This window comes from Takifugu rubripes, unplaced genomic scaffold, assembly GCF_901000725.2.
Source record: "Takifugu rubripes unplaced genomic scaffold, fTakRub1.2, whole genome shotgun sequence".
NCBI classification, from domain to species: domain Eukaryota; kingdom Metazoa; phylum Chordata; class Actinopteri; order Tetraodontiformes; family Tetraodontidae; genus Takifugu; species Takifugu rubripes.
The window spans coordinates 131,841-154,249 of NW_021821638.1; the positions used below are offsets into that span (position 1 = coordinate 131,841).

At 39.7% G+C, this 22,409-nt stretch overlaps 2 pseudogenes; both read left to right on the plus strand.

The window, feature by feature from the left end:
- The first annotated feature begins 5,087 nt into the window (after positions 1–5,087).
- Positions 5,088–13,613, plus strand: LOC115248501 (uncharacterized; annotated as a pseudogene).
- A 5,138-nt stretch (positions 13,614–18,751) lies between these two features.
- On the plus strand, positions 18,752–21,889 carry LOC101068955 (uncharacterized; annotated as a pseudogene).
- The last annotated feature ends 520 nt before the right edge of the window (positions 21,890–22,409 follow it).

Below are 22,409 nucleotides of genomic sequence, written 5' to 3' on the forward strand. Positions count from 1 at the left end.
AATAGAAAACAATTTTTTCAACAATTTTAGATATCCTGTAGTTTCAAAAAACTCACAAAATAGAAAAAGGCTCTTCTGTGGTTGATTTATAGATATTTGATTTATTGTGTACATTCTACATTGTTCAGGATGTTCAGGATCCTTGGTACAATAAAGGAGGAAATGACCAACACACACTTGATTGTCTTGTCCTCCAACTACCAACGAATTATGGTGGAGGAGCTTAAGTGTCCTCAACATCCCAGAATCTGTTTTGTCTTAATTTGCCCCTCATAAGGCCTCCAATGGGAAAGGGGTACTAGGTGGAGGGTCAGATAAAGCACAGATCTCAAAGACATTATCAATTAGGAACAGCATGTCCCACTTAGTGACCAGGGGGCCTAGGCCTGTGGTTGGAGCACATTGGTGCGCGACCAATGGCTGGGACTTTGTCTATGGGCCCAGATCGTCCAAACATGAAACAGAGACATGAGTCTGTCTTGCAGCAGGGTCTGGGGCCATATGCATTAGGTGATAGGCCATGGCAGGGACACACAAGGATAAAAAGGAGCTCAAGGAAATCCTCAGCAGAAAGAAGAGTTCCTTTTTCACATGCTCTGATTCTGACAAGAAAGAAGTCAATAGAGAAGTTAAGCATGACATGAAAGCAGCCAAGCTATCGTACAAAACCACCCCTTTTACACATGGTCCTGCTGTATCTGCTGTCAGTATCTGCCACAGGCTGTATCTCCCAGGGCTTTATTTCCCCAGGTTTTTGATTGGTGCAACAACTGACTGGAGCTAAATGTCACTAAAACCAAAGAGATTGGAGGTGACTTTTCCAACAAGCACTTGCAGCTGTTGCATGTTTCTTATTTAACAAAAAAATATCCTTGAAGTTGAAAAAGACTGTAAATAATCCAGAATGCGCAGCTGTTAATTTAGTGTGGCATATAAGTTTTTTAAATTCTGTTTGGAAATGGAACCAAGTTGGTGTGTGGGGGTGAGTATCACTTTAACTCATTCCTTGTTATGTCAGTATAGGTTCTGCTTCTACAGTATATTGTTACTTTATAAAAAAAATTGTGACTGGTGATGTCTATTGTCTCCCTGAATTACACAGTAATGACATCATAACTAGCTTAATATAAAGTGAGAGGACACATTTGTGGAAATACTTAAGTGATTGTCTGAAACGGCATCGCGGATATCACAATTTCAGATGCATCTCGTTACAGATGAAGGAAACCATCTTGTTTTGGTGTATTTCCTCAGTTCGGCCTGGATATTTACCATCATTGTGGTTGTTTTATTATCCATTTCAGTTTTTATGACAAAGAGGAAAAACAGTCATCACTCTCTGGGTAACTGATGCAATATATTTTGAAGATTCCTAAAGGTAAACCTGGAAAATTACTTTAAAAAAATGTCTTCCTGTGTTTTAAAACAGACTCTCAATCAAGAGTCCAAGCTTCATCCACAGCAAATGCAGAGGTGGAGACAATTTTGATTTTTTTTTTTTAAAGTTTATATGTATAAATAATCCTTATTTACACACACTAACTTACCCTTTATCATATATCTCCAGGGCTACCAAGAGGAAAACAACCTCCATTATTCAGCTTTGAGGAACAACCAGCCCAACAGATCAATGCAGAACAGACAGAATGAATGTGTGTACTCTGCTGTGAGGCTGTAGATGTCTTGTTGTCATTGCAGGTTAACACAGGACCTAATTAAGTATTTTAAATTTACTCATACCGGTTTTCTACATTTTCAATTGTATCATTTATCAATCTCGATGACACAAAGTTTTCCTAATAAAGTTGTTTTTTCTGGCCATGTCGACAAATGATAGATTACCTCCATATATTTATATTCATTTTATGAAGACAAAGCTTGTATCGTGCTGTTGCAGTCCTTAATTTGTGAAGTCAAAAGCTGCAACAATGGTTTTCACAAGCATTCATATCCATCGGACTATTAAGTTGACCAAAACACCCACTGGATGAGACAAATGTTCCATTATGTGATCATGACCATGTAAACAGCAGCAGGCTATGTCTTGGATACATAGAAATGCTAAAGCAGGGACAGTATTATCCAAATGGTTGGCGTACTCCTGCTGTGGCCACCGTGGTCTCTCCTTCCCGGAACTGCAGGAATGATTTTTGCTTATTTGGGATCCAACTTGCCAGCAGTTTAGAAAATGTTTAGCTCTCTTTGTTGACCTTTTTGACCTTTTTTTTGTGAAACTTGGGGCATAAAGACTAACAAAACAGATAACGAAATTGAACACAATACAAATTTTATAATAATTTTTGATTTAATTAAAAATTACTACCTGCTCAAGATTCCCAATACAACTGAAACCTTGACATCTGTCTGCTGCTTTTTGAATCTGCAGACCTTGGTTAGCTTCCTAATTGGTGCATCAGCATTCAGCATGATGAAAAGCAGTCACAGCTGCCATTGTTAAGATATAATCAATTAAAATTTTATTTTGCAACAAAAGACCTTCAACAGTTTTATTAGAATTGTGAAAAAACTGGCCAAGGGATTTTTGTCCATCCCTCTATCAGTCTTCGACTTCTTTATCCCTTTTAGGGGACAGGTGGCCGCTTATCCCACTTCTAACTCACAAAGACAAACAACTGTTCATGCCCTCATTCACTTCTAATGTCAATGCACATGGACACGGGGAGAACAGGCAAACTCTGCACAAAAAAGCCCCCCTGACTGCAGGAACCTTCTTGCTTTGTGGCAGCCATTTTAGCCCCTACATAACCATGCCACCCCTGTGTCAGTTCACCTCATGTGTGTCTCCCCTTGTGTTGTGCCACTTTCATCATGTTGTGATTACTGATCACAAAGTGTCATAATCATAAAGCAAAATCTTTACAAATATTATGGTTATGCCATAATCATAATCTTGAAAAATATTATGATTATGGCACTTTTGAACTACCGTATTTTCACGACCATAAGGCGCACTGTAATAAAAGGCGCAGTCTCAGTTGCGGGTACTATTTCTGTATTTAAAACATAAATAAGGCGCACCGTATTATTAGACGCATGCTAAAACATACAGTAAAAAATGACAACGGAAGTAAAATGGTGAGTTTCATCACATTTATTGAACAAAATATTCATTCTTCCGCCACAAAACCATCAAAGTTTTCATCTTCTGTATCTGAATTAAACAGCTGCACTATTTCAATGTCCAACATCCCAAATTCCTCTTCTTCATCATCTGAATCAGACTCACCGACCGGTTCCGGTTCAGCGTTGATTTTGTGAAAGCTCTTACAATACATGAAGACGGTATCATAGCCCATGCATCTACAATCCACCCGCATATGGTGGCATAACTTGCCCGCCACTGCCTCATAGTCTTTGTGAAGGAGTGTTCGCCTTCCTTCATCCAGCACTCTGTCCGTTTCCGTGGCAGCCGAGAACAACGGTGAACGACCAACCGTTTCACTCGGTTTTCCAGCTCGGGCCGCCTTGCTTTGTTCCCACAGGACATTAAAATGTCTTGCAGCTGCTCGATTGCCATTCTCAGCCGCATATTCGATGGCCTACAAATTGCTGCTTTATGTTGTGTCCATTTGATGAAACCCCTTCCACTTCCTTCCAATAAAGCCTCCATGGTCCTTGATGGGCTTGTAATCATCTTTAGTATTTTCACCTTTTTGACATCACTTTTATATCCAATGGCTATCAGCTAAAAATCCTCATATTGAACCTCATTTTGGATCACCCATCTAACGTCCTATGTTTGTTCACCAGGATGAATGGCAGGTAGGCCCATAGCAAATTGCAGAAGTAAACTTCAATAATGAAAAATCACCAGGCAGGCAGCAGACAGTGGCCAGGGCTGGGACAGATGTTAAATTATGCAAATGGATGTGTGCTGTGCCAGATGCCGGATTGGTCATCCGAAGATCAAGTATCTGCCAATTGGTGGATTGTCCAGGAGGGACTAAATTTAAAGCAGAAGATTGCTGCCACCTGCAAGCACCTCAACTTCCTCAATAATCCAGTGGGCCTCTGATGTGTTTTGAATCATTGTGATGTGTAAAAGTGCACGGCCACATTTTTTATATTGTCTTCTCCTGTTTTTGAAGTTAGGTAGATTAAGGAATGTATTTTGGTTATTGCCTGTTAGGGAACATTTTGGTTGTTTCTTTTCAATTAGACTGATTCTGATTGTTATTTTGGCTAAAAGTCACTCTGAGGATATTTGTGCTAATAAAACCTTTTGAATTTTGATTTTTGGAATGATCCTTGGTATAAATGATCACCCATGTTAACTTTTGATTAACTTTGTGTCATTGGTCACTTAGACCTTGAGGAAGCTGGGGGTTTGTGTTAGGCTCAGAGCTCCTAGACTGGTTGTAACATGGAACAGGCAGGGTCAGTAAAAGGAAATGAGTCCAGGAATGAGTGCTGGAAAGTCAGGCATGAGGCTGTGGAGAGAGTGACGGGAGTGGCAGCATTGTCCTGCTTATGGCAGAACAGATGGTGACAGGACTCAGTTATTGCTTTGCTTGCAGGATTTATTATTTCTTTTTTAGAACAAAGATACTTTCACTGCTGAAGGGTTTTTAAAATATGGCATTTAGTTTTCTGAATCACGATGCTCTCGTGACTTGACAGTGACTTTAATTACCCATAATCATATCATAACAAACTTACATTAATATATTCTGATGTACACATGATTTTTAGTCTCTTTGCATTGCTCTACTGGACAAGCCTGGGAAATATATGAAGTTGAGAAGTAAAAGGATCATTAGAATTATGTTTTGTGAGTTTATGATCTGTGATTTTTGCTAATTATTGCCTGTGAAATGGCTCCTGACCATCCAGTCCTGATACAGATGCATTATGTTTTCCCAAACTGTTACTAAAAATTGACTGTTTAAGTTGCAAGGATCAATGCAAACCCAGATGTGTCATTCTTGGATTCAAACAGAAAGCCCTCGTATGTTTTTTCATGTAGTTTTCCACGAGTGCGTCTAAAAAAATCAACACGTCACAAGGTCTCAGAGAAACTCATACCCTTGTTTCCTTAATAAGACATACAAAGAAACCGGGTCGGCCAATCACAGTCAGTCAGTAAACTCAGGCTTGAGTGGAGGAAAGGACAAAATTAGTTTCATTCAGCACAGCAACACAATGGTATTTACATTTGTTTTCTATCTGGTATGTGTGATTGCTGGGAAGATGGGTGAGTGATTTATTATTCTTGTATTATCTATCTAATATGGTGACTCTTAGCACTGTAGCGCTCTCATTTATATTTTTAATATGGAAAGAAACAAACAACCCTCAAAATAATTCATAGCTTTGTTTGTTCTGTTTTTTCAGGTGAGAAGACTGTTCTGATGGTTGATAAAGACAAAAACTTTACAGCAGCTATTGGTGACAGTGTAACTTTGGGATGTTTCATCAGATCTGATTTTGTAGCAAAGTATCATTGGTAAAAAGAAATAATGGGAGACTTTCCAAGGCTTGTGTCGAGCTTCTATACCTTTGATGAAAGTGCAAAGTTTTATGATGAATTTGTAAAACAATTCACGTTTTGCACTGGATGCAAAGAAAGAACAAAATCACTTGATGATTGCCAATTTACAGCACTCTGATACAGGAACGTACTACTGCGCTAGTAGCTTTTCAGAAAAACTTGAATTCAAAGATGGAATTACAATCATCATAAAGGGTTCAGGTTTGAACATCCCAGTCTTTATCCAGAGACCAGAATATTACTTGAATCAGTCAGAAGGTGCTGTTAGGTTCAACTGCACTGCACATGGCAGAGCCATTGACCAAGAACACGGTGCATACCAGCTGAGAACATCTGGAAAATCTGATCCAGGAGCTCTTTACACATGGAAAAACAACACTTGTTTCTACAGTTTGCCAGCAAACAACCTGGCTGTTGATTGTGCTGTTGTAACATGTGGACACTTTCTAAAGCTACCCCAAAAGCCACCCGGAGCAGAAGGTGAGTCGGTTTCATCTAAGAAATTAAATATGAGACAATGCATCATCTAATCTCTCTGAATCTGCAGATGGTTATCTTAATCTGTATATTCTGAGTGAAGCGTTGGCGTTCACCACCATTCTGGCCAGTTTCATGGCCGTCTTACTGTGCAATATCTACAAGAGCCAAAGCGGCCGCAGTGGAGGTAAATGTTTTTGTGAACTTAAAGTAAAACACAATGACACAATTACGGTTTGTTTTGTTTCAGGAAGTACCTTGAGATATTCAGATGATCCTACCACAAATGAAGAGGTACTTGTTATCTATATTAATAAAAACATCCCGATTGCTGTGCATCATATAGGTATTTCCTATTTTCTGTTTCAACAAAAGGGCCACACAAATGAGGATGTTCTCCACTATGCTGCCTTACGGACGAGTATGACCGACAGACCAAAGAGACAGATGGGAGCCATAAACGAAGAATGTGTGTACGGAAGAGTAAAGCATCATCGCTAAACATGTTTCAGCTTTGGGTGAATGATTATGTACATTGTTGTGTTTAAGAGTTTATTACTTTGTTTCTTAATACTGTTCATATTCTTAATCTGTTCAATGTGTATAAAATACAGTAACTTTTTAAGTGATATGTAATGCTTGATCAACCTATACAAACCTGTCGAGAATGTATTTTTTTCTTAAATAAAGGAGAATATCTTTTTAAAAAAAACATGCCAACATAAAGTGATTTCAACTGCCAAGTTTGCATGAATAATATTTTGCTGTTTTATGTACTTTGGTATACATCACCTGGGCCTGAGTCTCAGCAGCAAACCCGCAAATGTGAGACTCAGAAGATAAGATTTCTGAAGAACCTCAGAGGTCTTATCTAAAACACTCGTGAGTGGAAACACATTGTAAGAGCAATTTTAATTTATCGAAACCTCTGAAATATCACTTTTATTTTGGAGACCATGCTACTCTGACTTTTTTTCAGATGATGGGTTTAGGGTTTATTATCTTCTCAACATTACTTGAAATATAAACGAGATGTTCATACAATTAAGATCTGATTCTGCATTCAGGCCTTTAGCTTAAAATGAATGAATCCTGAACAGTCATCATCTTAACAGACATCATCCCACCTGTGTGTGGTACAAATCTGGTGGTCCCATGAAAATGATGTCAGCCATATTTATTACTTAATCGTACACAAATGCAATTGTTAGTGTCTTTGGATATCCTTGTAATATTTGGTCTGTGCAGATTTCTTTTTTTCAAACTTGGAAAAGGAACCTTTAAACATTCTAAAAGGTTCCTGATTAGTGGTTGAGGTGCATGTGGTCTCACATCACAACACATTTGGTGACTTTGGTGCAGAGTGATGTGAAAAGCAATTATAGAAAGTGGAGGTAAAAGTGTGCACTACTGTAGTTCCCACTTTAAGAAACACAACACACAAAAATGGACGATTTAACTCGAGAAGATTCTGTGATTCCAGCTGAGCTCAATAAAATTTATCAAAAAAAAATCTAATTAGTTTTACCTCTTACAAGAGAAACTGTGAAAATTGAAGCCAGACATTATCACATACAGTTCTGCCGATGTTATATTTTACTGCTGCAAACCAAAATGGAAGAAGTTTAGCATAGTTTCTACTTTATGTGGTTTCTTTGTGTTTGTGGTTTCTGTGAAGATTTTTGAACACATAAAAAGGCGTTTATCGTCTTTGTATCATTGTATTAAACAGATGCTCAAAAGTAAATAACATGAAGATCAGTTGCTGTTATGGCCACAAATGAGACTGGAGGGATAAAGCAGGGTTTACGAGGTAAATATGGTCTTGCAAAGCTCTCTTCCTCTCTCTCTCTCTCTCTCTCTCTGTCACACTCTCTTGCAGTTGACCTCTCATGCCTCTGTCTTAGACCATAACTCTGTTTTCGTCTATCCAACATACAGCCTACTCAAGTATGTGAGGACTATGCATTTAGGCTAAAGCAGCCACCGCTAGGAAACTGTTGCCCCACCAGGTAATGCAGTATAATTCCCAACCAGATGTTGGGTCCATGCACAGAGCTCGCTCATCTCAACGCCGTTACGATCCAAGTCTTTTATGTCAAATATTCAGTTTCTGGCCAGTTCATCATATGACCAGTTACACACCTGATATGTTGCCCTGATGATGTGAATGCACTACGGGAGCACTGTTTTACCCTCAGATATAATGTAATTTGTGTTGTTCTTGAGGTCATTCTTGACAGACATTCAGTTTTGAGGAACACACACAAGCACATATTTATATATATACTGTATATACACACATACATATACATATTTATATACACACACATACATATATACCTAATTAATGTTTTTGTTAAATCTCTTTTCTCTATTTCAAATGAAAAAAATAAAGATGAGTTGTTCCCCACCAACACCTGTGTTGATGTGTAAACATCCTGCAGCCAACTGAGTTGAAAGAAAATCATTTTCTCACTTTGTGTCTGAGCTCCTGCTCTGATCAAGCTCACTCGCATCAAGTTCATCATGGTGGTTTTATCGGCTCTCGTACAGGATGTCAAAACGGGTTTTGACCCAGATGGTCTTTGTTGGCTCTGACGTTTTCAAGGCTTTTGTGTTTTACATGTCTCCCATAAAGGAAGAGGGCGGTGCAAGTGTTTGTAAGGTCACCTCATGAGTGTATTTAATTTTTGTATTTTTCTCAGTCTGTACAAAATAAATTAACTGGAAAAGTTCTTGTGTGTCATCGGTTTAGGGTAAGATGTCTCCTAAAATGTTTCTAATTCTGCCTGTAAGAAAATCCCATTTTTCCACAGTTACATGACATTTGAATCTCCACCATACAACTTGAGTACAACAAGCAATCGTTGCTGCTGATACCTGCTGCAGTCTCTGTCTATTTAACTAATTTGTGGCTGCAGTAGACAACTGTTCAAACAGCATTTCCTTTGTAATGCAGGTCTTTGTTGCCACAGTTGCATGTCAGCCAACAAATCTGCATAACTGTTCTTTGAAAGGTAGCTAACTGCACACAAATATTGAGCACGTGAGCAAAGAGTGAAAATAATTCTGCAAATAAAGCGTAGAAGTGTACAAAGAAGTTAACAGACTAGTTTAAGCTGATCTGCTTTTCCTTTGTGCGACTAACCTCCTGCTGTCAAGCTGCATGACTCAGGAAGTGTGATCTGAACACAGCTTTGACAATTCAAGCACATACAGACCACAATCACGGTGTGCTTCATTTGAACGCAGTAACCTCTCTGCTGGTGCTGCATCCAAAACGTAAACTGACAAATGTAACATATCGCTTCAAATGTGAATGCTGCACATATTCTGATATTTTTACTGAATTCGCAATTAATTCTCTAGCCCACAAATCAAACATGTTCAGAGTGAGCACATGCTCAGGCTGCGTCCTGAGCCCTCCTCTCATCAGTTTCTGCAGGTGCTGACACCACGGTAACTTATCGCTAGACTATTTTGAAAGAATCATATGACCTGGTAAATAAATTAATTATTATTAAACTAACCTTTTCTCCGTTTTTTTACTGTGTTATTAACAGAGCCATGATGGAGGTGACCTCTGTTATGCTGCTGTCGGGTTAAAAAAAAAAATCCCATTAATGATGGAACTCAGTATCAATTATAAAACTAAGAGGAAATGTAAACTATATATCAAAGTTAAATCAAAGGAAATTAAGTTAATTTAACTTTTTGGATACATTTTTTCCGAGGATGTGGAAATGGGTCTCTTTAACAAAAACAACTCAGTGTCCATAAAGACAATCTATAAATATTCTGCATGTTGAGCATGAATGTTACGTCTCACATTTACTTTTCACTGCTGCGGTGAAGGTGGCGCAAACCTCAGAGTTAAAGTTTCCATTAGTGGAAAAACAAGTCAGAAGTTGAATACAGGAAGGGCAGCCTGCTCGAGTCTTGCTTGAAAATTGACAGAAATAAAAAAATGTTTTTCAGTTTAGATCCACATCAAATGTACTCAACTCTAATAAGAGGCAATGTGGTTGTGGTTAGGTGTCGCAAACCACCACAAAGACAGACACTTTATCAGATCTGTACAAGGAAGGTTCAGGAAATTTGGTCTTTGGGAGTGGAGTTCCCGTGTCACCTTTGTTTTTTTCTGGATAGATGACTTTGTCCCACAGTCCAAAGGTTTTATGAGATTAATTTTGATGGGACAAAATTGGGCCTATATGGTGTCCATAGTTTGGGATCGACGTCAGCAGCTTTGCTATCTAAAGCTAGTAAAGTATGAGATAGTAAAGTATGTCATCAAAGATGGGGTCAAAGACGGGGTCTTGTTCACGAGTGAGGGAAGAATGGAGCGGGAGATCGACAGGCGGATCGGTGCGGCGTCCACAGTAATGCGGACTCTGCACCGGTCCGTAGTGGTGAAGAGAGAGCTTCGCCTTGCGGCTCAGCTCTCGATTTACCGGTCGATCTTCGTTCCTACCCTCACCTATGGTCATGAGCTTTGGGTAATGACCGAAAGAACAAGATCACGGGTACAAGCGGCTGAAATGAGCTTCCTCCGTAGGGTGGCTGGGCTCTCCCTTAGAGATAGGGTGAGAAGCTCTGCCATCCGGGAGGAGCTCGGAGTAGAGTCGCTGCTCCTCCGCGTTGAGAGGAGCCAGATGGGGTGGCTTGGGCATCTAGTCAGGATGCCCCCTGGACGCCTCCCTGGTGAGGTGTTCAGGGCATGTCCCTCCGGTAGGAGACCCCCGGGGAGACCCAGGACACGTTGGAGAGACTATGTCTCTCGACTGGCCTGGGAACGCCTGGAGATCCCTCCGGATGAGCTGGAGGAGGTAGCTGGGGAGAGGGAAGTCTGGGTTTCTCTCCTTAGGCTGCTGCCCCCGCGACCCGACCCCGGATAAGCGGCAGAGAATGGATGGATGGATCAAAGATGGTGATGCTGATATTTCACCTACGCCTGTTATATTTAAATTCAAAAGCAAAGGTTCTACTGTATCATTTCAACGGAACAGAATGGCTATGATTTCATTTGTGTTAAACAGTTAGTGTGAAATGTTTCCCAATCAGGACAAACAATACTATACTTTACTATATTTTTTAGCTGTTTCTTGTAAATGTACATATTGCATGACACAACCCCATCAGTGTGGCTACCAGTAAAAGATTAGCTCTCAGTCTAACGAGCTTTAACGTGTGCTTTGTCTGTGTGGCTGCTGACAGGAAGTCTACGCAGAGTTTCTGTTCAAAGCTGACCACAAAGAAGTAACAACCAAATATATTCCATTGTAGCAGCGTTCTCTTAAGAAAGGTTCTGTTGTGATCAGTCCAGTTAATTTCACAAGAGAAGAGGATCATGATCAACTACAACATAGCAGGATTCAACTGTTTCATCCAAATTTGTGCAGCAAGAGAGTGGTTTCATGCATGTTGGCTAATGTTGGCAAGATGAAATTTGGACGATATATTATTATTGTAATGGTTCATGTGGAATTCATTGTTAAGAATATTCAGAGGATCCCATCAACCAGCAATTAAAGCAATGGGGGCACAATTTTTTGTTGTAAGAGCAAAATCAACCCCTCTTTCAAACATTTTCCAGTTATGGTGAATAAAGGTGTGCTTATCTCTCTTGTGTTGCTAATTAAGTAGACCCCTCCCCCCCTTTTAAGCCAAATTCAAGAACTTTAACCCAGAAGCCAGGTGGTTTAAGAAATTGTTCGTAAGAAATTGCTTTTGACGTAATCTTCATCGTGTGGACTTGAGCTTGTTCGACAAGGTGCGAGCCACTCAGCACGTGTTCATGGTTTCCAAACAAGGGCAGTCAGTGTCACTTCTTGCTAGCCAATCAAATGAACTTTTTTCGTGAATAGTGAATATATGGAGGATCTCAGCTCTGTTGCTCTGACTTTCCTGTTTTGAATTGTACCTATCTGGGCATTCATTCAGGGTGTCGTGGCATGATCAACTTTTGGCTCATCACTAGTTCTCCACTGGGGTCACCCAAGGATCGGTGCCGGGGCTGCTGCTCTTTGCCATATACGCAACATTGCTCAGGCAAATCATCCCATGGTCTCCCATGGTCTTTTATACCACTGCTTTCCACATGGCACCCAGTTCGGTGTCTCATTTTCCCCAGACTAACCCTCAGGCTCAGACTAGATCTCACCATGTCTCTCAGACATATCCGCATGGATGCAGGGCCACCACCTTCAATTTAACCATGGTGAAAATGAGCTCCTTCTTTCCTTGGCAAAACTATCCATTCATCAAAACATAGATCACAAAATTGGCCCCTGCCTGTTATCGAGGCTGTTTGAAACCTTGGAGTCATGATTGTTGACCATCTGAGGTTTTGTGATCATGTAGCATCAGTCTCCCTGTCATCCCGTCACTTTGCCATATCCAACCTCAGAAAAGCCAGGCCATTAAACCTACAAATGCTGATACAAGTCATGGTGATCTCCCATATTTCCACCAATTCAGATAGTCCAACGAAAGCAGGCCCATGCCACCTCATTGCTGATGGAGGTCTACTGTACCTGCCCACATTAAGATCATGTCATTCATGCTGACCGACAGACTAATACCTGAAACTGCTCCCTCTTACGTGAACAATCTTGTTTGAGCCCATGCTACCCCTCGTTGCTGCATCATTTTCCAAAAGCTGTCTGTCATAATAATTAGTGAGCATTCACTGGATGCATTACTGCAACATGAAAAAAATAAAAAAGAATGATTGCTGGTTGGTTGGTTGGCTGGTTGGTTGCTTGGTTGGTTGTTGTTGATTGGTTAGAAATGATGCACATTATAACTCAACTCAAATTGAATTCTATTTATATATGAAGCAAAATCCTATTCTTAAGGGAATCCAAAGTTTTTTCTTGTGGGTTTTTTTAACCTTTAAATCTTCCTTTAATTTCCCCAACATCAATTTTATCAAGCAAATCTGACATTACAAGTGATCATGTTTCCTGTATCTCACACCCTCGAGTCATCTCCGGCTGCCCAATCACATACAAGTGCAGCATTTATCAGTTTAAAAAGGACCAGTCTTCTCTTCACTCAGCCCAAAACCTGGAGCAAGATGACATCTGCAAAGTTGATTTTCTGGCTGATATGTTTGGAGAAATTTGGTGAGGATTTCTTTTTTGTTTGTATTTTGTTTATCTATGGCATCATTTGCAAAATTCTAGATTTAAACATTAAACGGTGTTCATTTCTAATTGTATTTTGTTTTTAGCTCATACAGCTACAATGGAATTTTCTCCATCTTTGAATTGGAAGACCAATTATATCTTGGTCAAACCTGGACAGAACCTGACTTTGCCGTGTCTTCACAGAAGTGATGTTTCTACCCAGATCTCTTGGTTTAAAGAAACTCTGGGAGAGAAGCCGATTCTGCTCTTTATGTACTGGGTAACAACTGAATATTGTAGATGTGCTAATGACTCCAATCCACGTTTTGAACTACATGCTGGTAAAAAAGGAACTAATCTGACAATAACAGATTTGAAGTTATCAGACTCAGCCATGTGATGGGGATCACATTGTTTACTGGTTCAGAAACTCTGGACAATCTCAACTGCAACTCATGTACAGCCATACAGGCAGGAACAAGCAGTGTGAGAGGAAAACCAACACCTGTTTCTACAGCTTCTCCATGAAGAACCTGAACACTTCTCAGACTGGGACCTACTATTGTGCTGTTGTAGCATGTGGACACATTCTGTTTGGAAATGGAACCAAGCTGATGTGTGGGGGTGAGTGCTCTAATTTTGTGCAGATTATTTTCTGTATATTGTAGAAAAAAATTACATATTATCTAGTTTTAAAAATATTAAGCCCGCATCCAGTAATTTATTTAATTGTCTATAAAAAGGTTATCCTAATTAGCTCTGTTCAGTTGGTTTATATATAGTGTTTTATCGAAAAGATTTACCAGTTCAAACAGATATGGCCTAAATAACCCCCAATTCTCTGTTTACACAGAGCTTTCAGTATCTAAAATGAGGAGAAACATAATATTTGTGGTCAAAGTATCACTTTAACTCATTCCTTGTTATGTCAGTAGAGGTTCTGCTTCTACAGTATATTGTTACTTTATAAAATAATTTGTGACTGGCGATGTCTATTGTCTCCCTGAGTTACACAGTAATGACATCATAACTAGCTTAATATAAAGTGAGAGGACAAATTTGTTGAAATACTTAAATGATTATCTGAAACGGCATCGCGGATATCACAATTTCTGATGCATCTCGTGACAGATGAAGGAAACCATCTTGTTTTGGTGTATTTCCTCAGTGCGGCCTGGATATTTACCATCATTGTGGTTGTTTTATTATCCATTTCAGTTTTTATGACAAAGAGGAAAAACAGTCATCACTCTCTGGGTAACTGATGTAATATATTTTGAATATTCTTAAAGGTTAACTGGGAAAATTACTTTAAAAAAATGTCTTCCTGTGTTTTAAAACAGACTCTCAATCAAGAGTCCAAGCTTCATCCAGAGCAAATGCAGAGGTGGAGACAATTTTGATTTTTTTTTTTTAAGTTTATATGTATAAATAATCCTTATTTACACACACTAACTTACCCTTTATCACATATCTCCAGGGCTACCAAGAGGAAAACAACCTCCATTATGCAGCTTTGAGGAACAACCAGCCCAACAGATCAATGCAGAACAGACAGAATGAATGTGTGTACTCTGCTGTGAGGCTGTAGATGTCTTGTTGTCATTGCAGCTTAACACAGGACCTAATTAAGTATTTTGTATTTACTCATACCGGTTTTACATTTTCAATTGTATCATTTATCAGTCTCGATGAGGCAAAGTTTTCCTAATAAAGTTGTTTTTTCTGGCCATGTCGACAAATGATAGATTACCTCCATATATGTATATTCATTTTATGAAGACAAAGCTTGTATCGTGCTGTTGCAGTCCTTAATTTGTGAAGTCAAAAGCTGCAACAATGGTTTTCACAAGCATTCATATCCATCGGACTATTAAGTTGACCAAAACACCCACTGGATGAGACAAATGCTCCATTATGTGATCATGACCATGTAAACAGCAGCAGGCTATGTCTTGGATACATAGAAATGCTAAGGCAGGGGCAGTATTATCCAAAGGGTTGGCGTACTCCTGCTGTGTCCACCGTGGTCTCTCTCCCCGGAACAATTTTTCCCAGGAACGATTTTTGCTTATTTGGGATCCAATTTGCCAGCAGTTTAGAAAATGTTTAGCTATCTTTGTTGACCTCTTTTTTGTAAAACTTGGGGCATAAAGACTAACAAAACAGATAACAAAATTGAACACAATACAAATATTAATTTTTGATTTAATTAAAAATTATTACCTGCTCAAGATTCCCAATACAACTGAAACCTTGACATCTGTCTGCTGCTTTTTGAATCTGCAGACCTTGGTTAGCTTCCTAATTGGTGCATCAGCATTCAGCATGATGAAAAGCAGTCACAGCTGCCATTGTTAATATATAATCAATTAAAATTTTATTTTGCAACAAAAGACCTTCAACAGTTAGAATTGTGAAAAAACTGGCAAATGGATTTTTGTCCATCCCTCTATCAGTCTTCGACTTCTTTATCTCTTTTTAGGGGACAGGTGGCCGCTTATCCCACTTCTAACTCACAAAGACAAACAACTGTTCATTCCCTCATTCACTTCTAATGTCAATGCACATGGACACGGGGAGAACAGGCAAACTCTGCACAAAAAAACCCCCCTGACTGCAGGAACCTTCTTGCTTTGTGGCAGCTATTTTAGCCCCTACATAACCATGCCACCCCTGTGTCAGTTCACCTCATGTGTGTCTCCCCTTGTGTTGTGCCACTTTCATCATGTTGCAATTACTGATCACAAAGTGCCATAATCGTAAAGCAAAATCTTTACAAATATTATTATTTAGCGTATTTTCACTGTAATAAAAGGCGCAGTCTCAGTTGCGGGTGCTATTTCTGTATTTAAAACATACATTTAGGCGCACCGTATTATTAGGCGTATGCTAAAACATACAGTAAAAAATGACAACGGAAGTAAAACGGTGAGTTTCGATACATTTAAAAAAAAACTGGCAAATGGATTTTGAACAAAATATTAATTCTTCCGCCACAAAACCATCAAGGTTTTCATCGTCTGTATCTGAATTAAACAGCTGCACTATTTCAATGTCCAACATCCCGAATTCCTCTTCTTCATCATCTGAATCAGACTCACCAACCGGTTCCGCTTCAGCGTTGATTTTGTTAAAGCTCTTCCAATACATGAAGACGGTATCATAGCCCATGCGACTACAATCCACCCGCATATGGTGGCATAACTTGCCCGCCGCTGCCTCATAGTCTTTGTGAAGGAGTGTTTGCCTTCCATCATCCAGCGCTCTGTCCATTTCCGTGGCAGCCAAAAACCACGGTGAACGACGACTTCTCGTGCCCCGTTGTGCATATCGCCACCGTGCTGTTCCCTTTTTTCTCCACTGTGTGGGTCAAAGGGATGTCAAATGTCAAAGGGATCTCCTCCATGTTGGTGATGTGGCTGGGCGCGGTTATCTTGTCGCGGCAGTAGGTGCGGAAGATGGCCGCCCTCTCTTGGTAATCCGCGGGCAGCCGCTGCGCAACAGTTGTCCTCGCGCGTATGGAGAGATGCCGCCTCCTCATAAAGCGAAAACACTAAGATTGCTCGATTGCCATTTTCAGCCGCATATTTAATGTCCTGCAGTTTAAAGTAAGCCTCATTCATACACGTCTCGCTTGACCGGCGCCATTTTAGGGGATCCTTATGCGTAGGTGTGCCGCTAATCGATTGGCGGAGCGTTTACCGTAGTGCACCCACCAAAGGCGAACTGCAGATTTTGGAACTCAGTCCACACACAAGGCGCACCATATTATAAGGCGCACCGTCGATTTTTGAGAAAATCTCAGTGTTTTAGGTGCGCCTTATAGTCATAATACGGTACTTGTAGAACTTCACAGCCTCCACCTCAACTCTTTCTCTAAGAGCTGGTCATAGTTTTGGTCTAGACATCCCAAAGTCAGTGACTAGTTACTTTGTCTTTGAGGCGTTGAGGTGTATATGGTTCATGTGGCTCCAGGCATTCCATGAACAGGCTCCTACGCTCCATCTGATTGTTGTTACTCCATCTCTTTGTTGTCCCTGATGCATCCCACAATGGCTGTGTCATCGACAAACTTCTAAATTTGGCACAGCTCAAAGTTGTAGTAAAAGTCTAATGTGTACAGGGTTAATAGTAGAGGGCCCAGCACTGTGCCCTGGGGTGCTCTTGTGCTGCTAATCACAGTGTCTTTCAGGCTGGTATACTGTGGCCTGTCGGTGAGATACGGTAGCTGGAGAACCAGGAATCCAGGTCCACTACTATCATGCTAAGTTTGTCCCGTGCTGTGGTGTGAGGTGAGTTTCACTGGTCAGAAGACATTCAGCTCCCTGGGAGGATTCTTCTTAAGAACTGGGATGATGCATGTCTTCCACAATGTCTTTACACATTAACATACATATACCTGCATCCCCCCCCATGCACACAACCTCACAAAACAACAAACATTTGTATACTTGCACATACTCTCCACATACTTGAACAATCATTGTCTGTACCTTCCATTGCACCACATGATCAATTTGCCATTTAAATCGAATTGATCCAGTGGCCATATGTTTAGTCTGTTCCTAATAGACCCCCAGTTTACAACATTCAAAACCAGCAAAAGTTAGGCTTGATATTTAGCTGAAAATTAATTCAAACTGGCCACTCGGCCATGCTCAATTTATAATGTGTGTTCTGCTGTTGTAGTTTTATTTTGTAGAGAAATATTTTAAAACTTTGTGTTGTTTGTTTTAATGTTTTAGAATGTGTGCGTCAGAATAACACTCAAAGGTTATAAGAAATTAATTAGAAGCCCAAGGGCTTAAGTTGCAAGACCACAGAAGTCTAACACTGAGAAATATCTTGTATCCATTGGCTACCTCATCAGTATAATCTATACAGCCACATCATCAGACTACGGCATAGGATGTTGCACAACATAAAACAATTTAAGGAACACCTCAAATATTGACATACGGGAATGTGATGTTATTGATTGATCTTTGTAAAAATATGTTTCATAGATTAAAGACTTTTTTATTTGTGTAGTGACACCAGTCTGAGTTTGGGGTGATGTTAATTTCACATGAAGTCAAACATAACTATACTATTGCAAACAGGTACCTCTATGATACCATCACGTCAGGACCAATGTAATCACTGTGGGTATACCATGCTGTTGATATAAGGTCACACACGAATCACATCGTAATTTAGTGTGAAAAAAGCTTGAAAAGTAAATGACATGTGCTTTGAACAGAAAGTAGAAGTGTCTGCAGAAGCGGGAATTCAAGATACAAAAAAAAGGCACAGCATGGAGAAGGATGTATATATCAAGGCTTTCTTCATTAATTTGAAGTAAAAACACAACAGCCCTCCCCCCATGACACAAGTGATTATAAACGCCTAAAGGAACGTGGTCAAACAAGTGTTTCATGAAACTAATTACTGAGCATTTACTTGAACCACTGGATCTTTGTCTTGCCATGAACTAGTCCAGCGTGCACTTCCTGCCCAAATGTAGCAAGCCTATGCACCAGCACTCGCACCAATTAAGTGAGAAATGACAGAAAATGGATCGCTAAACGTATTAGTTCTCTCTGGCAAATCTTTCACCTTTATCGGCCAGATTACATGTGATCGTGTTTCCTGTATGTCACACCCTCAAGTCATCTCTGACTGCCCAATCAGACACAGACACAAACTCTGCATTTATCAGTGTACAAAGAACCAGTCTTCTCTTCACTCTGCCCAACACTTGGAGCAAGATGGCGTCTGCAAAGTTTGTTTTCTGTCTGATGTGCTTAGAGAAAATTGGTGAGGTGAATATACAGTATGTATATATTATTAATTGCACATTTTCTTATTAATTTCTTAATAATATTAATCTTCCTCCTTTTGTGCTTGTTTAATTTTATCTTAAACAGCTACAAGGGAATTTTCTCCATCTTTGATTTGGAAGACCAATTTTATCTTGGTCAAACCTGGAGAGAACCTGACTTTGCCGTGTCTTCACAGAGATGATGTTTCTACCAAGATCTCTTTGTTTGAACAAATTCTGGGAGAGAGGCCGAGGCTGATCTGTACGTACTGGATATCAAGTAAACTTTGGATATTTGTGAATGACTTCAAAACCAATCCACATTTCTAAATATATCCTGGTAACAAAGGAACTAATCTGACAATAACAGATTTGAAGTTATCAGACTCAGCCACCTATTATTGTGTAAATCAGTATTTAAATGTATTTGACTTTACAGAAGGTCATAATGTCATTGTAGAGGGTTCAGGGTTGACTATAGATCAGTCAGCATCACATTCTATCCAAGCAGAAGGTTCTGTGACGCTCAATTGTACAGTACATACTGGGTGGACTTGTGATGGGGATCACACTGTTTACTGGTTCAGAAACTCTGGACAATCTCAACTGGGACTCATGTACAGCCATACAGGCGGGAATAAGCAGTGTGAGAGGAAAACCAACACCTGTTTCCACAGCATCTCCATGAAGAACCTGAACACTTCTCAGACTGGGACCTACTATTGTACTGTTGCAGCATGTGGACACATTCTGTTTGGAAATGGAACCAAGCTGGTGTTTGAGGGTGAGTGTGTTTGAAATCATTTTATTCAAAAGGTTTATACAAGTTGTTAAAGTGCTACATATTTTTGTGCAGATTATTTTATATATATTGTAGAAATAATTTACATAATATCCAGTTTAAAAAAAAATTAAGCCAGAATCCACTAATTTATTTTATTGTCCATAGAAAGGTTACCCCAGTTAGCAATGTTCAGTTCGTTTCAAAATATATAGCGATTGATAGAAAAATTAACCTTATGTTTAAACAGATATGGCCTAAATATCCCCTGATTCTCTGTTATATGGAGCTTTTACTTTCTAAAATGTGGAGGAAATGTAACATTTATAGCCCATTTCAAATTTTACATGGAGATGGAACCAAACAGGTCTTTGAGGGTGAATTACCTTCTATGTTCATGACTCCGGTATTCTGAGTTTCGACTGTTATGACTTCAACTTGGATTCAGGAATTTGAATTGATTATTTGATTTGTTCATATATAAGACAAACTTTTTTTACCTAAATATTGACACTGCAGAATTATAATTCTGACTTCATTATCAATAACTTATCTTTGAATCACATTCATACCATGACTTAAATTGAACTCAAATTAAACAGAATTTGCTTATTTGACCTGGGCACAGATAAACGGGAGGGTTTTTTTTGTTACGTATTTACTGGTTTGTTGAAAAATATGAGCACACTAACATGAAGACTGTCTCAAAAATGCTGTCACGAATGCATACAAATTATATTTAACTTAAATGTGTTATGGGAAGTCAAGGAGGCCTGGACCCAGATGCAGAGTAGCAGATACGGCTCTTTATTGATAACAAAAAGGTGCAAGACGCAGAAATCAATCAAAGTAGCAACGGAAACAACTCTAGCAAAGTAACAACAGAAAATCTACGAAGTAAAAATCACCATAAAAGGGAAAAACCGTCGAGAAAAAGTACAAACAAAGACGCAGTGACGAGGCACTGGAACAAACTCACACGCTGGAAGTAAACACAGAAAACAGGAGGCAAAAAACTGGAGATCACAGAGGGTGGGAGCTAGACGCTGTGGCAAAACAACAATTCAGCACCAGAGGCCGAGAGGGGAGTTTAAGTAGCCGCTGAATTAAGGTAATGCGCTGCAGGTGCGCCAGAGGCTCAGCGCTCATCAGAGTTTGGCCCGTCCCTGCCTGCCGATCCTGCAGGTGGGGGGAGGAGGCGAGAAACCCAAGCCACAACAAAATGGTTCTCATCTCTCAAATAATAAAAGTCAACAAAGTCACAAAAATGAAAAAAGAAATGAGCATGGCAAGCCACTAGTTTTACCAGGTCTGGTTTTTGGCAAATCTGGCTCCTAGCACAAAAGTCTTTGTTCTTTACATTACATGTTTCAAAGCAGTGTGACATGTTCACAGTGACTGTAGAGAGGTGACTCCTCAGCGAAAAGGTGCAATTTATGATAAGTTTTATTCCTGATAATTTCTGAGTTGCAAATACCTGAACAAAAGCTTTGTGTGGAAATATTGTAGTCAAACTAGGAATTTGACAATGATAACTTGGATTTAGATTATGAACCTCAAAAACAATTCTTTAATTGGCTTAAACTTAAAATAAAAGGCCATTCCACCTCAACTCATTGGTTTCAGAGCCTGGGTACTTGAGAAAAACTTATTCAACAGAACTGGTGGTTGGAGTAAATCGCTAACTGTACTTGTTCAAGCTCTACTGCCTGTTCTTCTTCACCATGGAACTGAAACCTTGACCTCTGTCTGCTGCTGTGTTCATCTACAGATGATAAATACTCTCAGTTCTCAGTTTACTTCCTGTGTGGTGCATCATCATTCAGCACCTTTCTGGTAGAGTATCTGGCTTTCTCGGTGTGCATGATGAACAGTCACAGCTGCAATTATAAAGGTATGATTAATTACACTTCTGGGCTTATTTTAGAGGGTAATTTTACATGTCTGACATTCCATTTTATTTTTCAGAATTGCATGTAAGACTCTCACCTCTGTCCAAACCAAAGGTATTTTCTATTAGTCAGAATAAAGTCGTTCATTAAATATTCAAAATGCACTGAGTTCATTGTTGTCATTTACAGGATTGTCCAGATGCAGATGGTTCTGTTTTGTGGAAGAAGAAGATGAACAGAGAACATACCTGGACTGAATGTGTTTACTTCAGTGTAAAGCAGTAGAATAGAAACATGACCATTTTCAACAATTTTAGATATCCTGTAGTTTCAGAAAACTCACAAAATAGAAAAAGGCTCTTCTGTGGTTGATTTATAGATATTTGATTCATTGTGTACATTCTACATTGTTCAGGATGATCAGGATCCTTGGTACAATAAAGGAGGAAATAACCAACACACACTTGATTGTCTTGTCCTCCAACGACCAACGAATTATGGTGGAGAAGCTTAAGTGTCCTCAACATCCCAGAATCTGTTTTGTCTTAATTTGCCCCTCATAAGGCCTCCAATGGGAAAGGGGTAATAGGTGGAGGGCCAGATAAAGCACAGATCTCAAAGACATTATCAATTAGGAACAGCATGTCCCACTTAGTGACCAGGGGGCCTAGGCCTGTGTTTGGAGCACATTGGTGCGCGACCAATGGCTGGGACTTTGTCTATGGGCCCAGATCGTCCAAACATGAAACAGAGACATGAGTCTGTCTTGCAGCAGGGTCTGGGGCCATATGCATTAGGTGATAGG